Genomic DNA, 2,573 nt, shown 5'->3' with positions numbered 1-2,573 from the left:
AGCTGACTGATCATATTATGTTGTTTTTATGAATTGCTGGATCCATATATAATTCTGCATGTTCTATTTGTATTTACAAGTGACTATAAATTTGGATTATCTTTATTTGTTAGAATATTAAGTTTATACTAAGTTCCAATTGTTTTTATAATCTAAATAAAGAAATTACTTTTTGTTTAGAAACATAAACAAAACAATAGAAAACATTGGCATTCTGTCTTTCTTTTAAAGGTGGAGTTTTAATTGCCTTTCTGATTTCTTCATTAGTATTTGCCTGTTCAATTTTTTTAACTTCTCCCACGTAAAACTGTTACTTTATATTATGCTGAAAAATAATCAATTTTCTCAAGATTTTCTCAAGTATTGTGATTGCACTGCATGTCATATTCTCTTATAATTTTAGTTTTTTCATTGTTAGATTTGTTTCTCTTTTTCTATTTATGAGTTTAAGATGCTTTAGGCAACAAGTAAAATAAACAAATCTGGATAATCAAATGACGTCTATAAACAACAAGAGATGTCACATAAATTAAAATTTTAACACTGTTTATTAATAACTATGTACCTAGTTGTGAAGAAAGACATGGATATAACGTGATAAAAACATTTTAATGGAAGATACAAAGGAAAAAGATAAGTTGAAAAATTAAAAAGGTGTAAAGGTGTCAAAGCTTCATAGTTGTGCATAGACCTCTGTGTCCTCAGTCAGGGTTTTACTATTAGTCATCATTTTCTTTTTTGGATCTCTTGGGGCCAAGCCAAGCAGTTTTCTCTGTGGTTGGCTCTCCTGGTTGGCAAAAACAAGAGTCTCTATAAAGGTATTTTTGGTCTTACCAAACCATGGATTTAATAATTTTACTGTCATACAATGCATTAAACCTCATTGTATTGCTTTACAAAAATAAGAGAAAGAAATACAAGGAAAGGAAAGGAGAAGAGAGGGAAGGGAAGGGAAGAGGAGGAGAGAGAATTCTGGAGATAGGACAGTCCCAGGTCTCATTAAATAAGCAGCTCAACAACATTATTGAGACCCAACTATCTTCAATATTTCCCCTCATCCATCTTTAGGATGTTGCTTTTCCTTTGAAAGCAGTGGTTTTCAAACTTTAACCTGTGTCAGAATCACCTGGAGAGCTTGTTACAGCATAGGGCTTCTACTTTAGTAGCTCTGGGCTGGAGTGGGTCAAGATTTCGTTTTTCTAACTTATTTCCAGGTAACGTTGATGCTGCTGGGTGCACCCTAATTTAAGAAATAATCTTACTGACTCCCCTCATGGCTCCCTAAATGGGTGGAAACTTTTCAGGCATTTAATACAGATTTCAGCATTCTTAGACAGAAAATAAAACACCCCTATCTAGTGTCTCATTTTAGAAACTTTTTTTTTCATAAGCCAGTGAGTTGCCTTTCCCTCTCTTTTTATTTTTGAGAATTTTGCTATATGTCCATAACTAAAGCAAGGTCTCTGTAGCATGATTTAGTTTATCCATGTTTATTTAGATACATCAAAATTGACCGTCTGGGTTCTCCTGAAGACCTTGATCACCTGCAGGGCAGTAAAAAATAATTTGTTTTATAAGCAACAAAATGGGCAGAATGATTATGAATAGGAAATTAACAGAGCCTTAAACAATAACAGAAATTGCTGTAAATTTTATCTCTCTCTTTTTTACATAAATTAAGCTACGAAAGATTCATTGTTCTTTTTTTTTTTTTTTTTTGCAGTATGCAGGCCTCTCACTGTTGTGGCCTCTCCCGTTGCGGAGCACAGGCTCCGGACCCACAGGCTCAGCGGCCATGGCTCACGGGCCCAGCCACTCCACGACATGTGGGATCTTCCCGGACCGGGGCACGAACCCGTGTCCCCTGCATCGGCAGGCGGACTCTCAACCACTGCGCCACCAGGGAAGCCCTCATTGTTCTTTTTTAAAAAAAGAATTTTATTTTTCAGTTCTATTATTTTCCCTTTTGTCATATTTCATTAGTAATAATTTAATTTCCCAATTCTGTGGTTTAATTTTAGTGTCAATTTATTAAATATTTAATTTATTTAATCTGATTTTTATAATAAATATGTATGCAGTAATAATTATTTGTCTAAATATATTCTTGCTTGATTCCCATAGGTTTACTGAATTGCTCTGCTTTTCATTATTTTCTGGTTTATTTGCAATCATTTTCTTTTGCATTTACTTACTAGAGATTATTTAATATTATCTAGTATCCTGTGGTTATTTTGGAGAATCTTAATTTTTAAAAGTATAAATCTCTCCCCATGGGGGCCCAGTGTGCAATGGCTGCAAACAGCAGCCTCCTCGGTAGTGTATGCAGCCTGTTACCTGCATGGGTTGCCCCATAGGACCTTAGAGACAGCCCTTTCCAGTGGACATTCATGACTGGCATGCTGTTCCCAATCTAGGCTCCAGACAGGTATGCCCGGTGCCTTTGGAAAGCCCCAGGACACAGTGGCCAGGGTCCACATTGGCCAAGTCATAATGTCCATCAGCACTAAGCTGCAGAACAAGGAGCATGTGATTGAGGCCCTCTATAGGGCCAAGTTCAAGTTCCCTGGCCA

The 2,573-nt window shown here is 36.1% G+C and overlaps 1 non-coding gene across 1 annotated transcript; it reads left to right on the top strand.

Annotated features, from left to right (window-relative positions):
- Positions 1–2,243: 2,243 nt before the first annotated feature.
- LOC132426415 (small nucleolar RNA SNORA70) lies at positions 2,244–2,373 on the top strand. Its single transcript, XR_009519703.1, has one exon. It is a non-coding gene; the product is annotated as a small nucleolar RNA SNORA70 (small nucleolar RNA).
- The last annotated feature ends 200 nt before the right edge of the window (positions 2,374–2,573 follow it).

Source organism: Delphinus delphis, chromosome 5 (assembly GCF_949987515.2).
Source record: "Delphinus delphis chromosome 5, mDelDel1.2, whole genome shotgun sequence".
NCBI lineage: Eukaryota > Metazoa > Chordata > Mammalia > Artiodactyla > Delphinidae > Delphinus > Delphinus delphis.
This window is presented reverse-complemented; position numbering and strand designations above follow the sequence as displayed.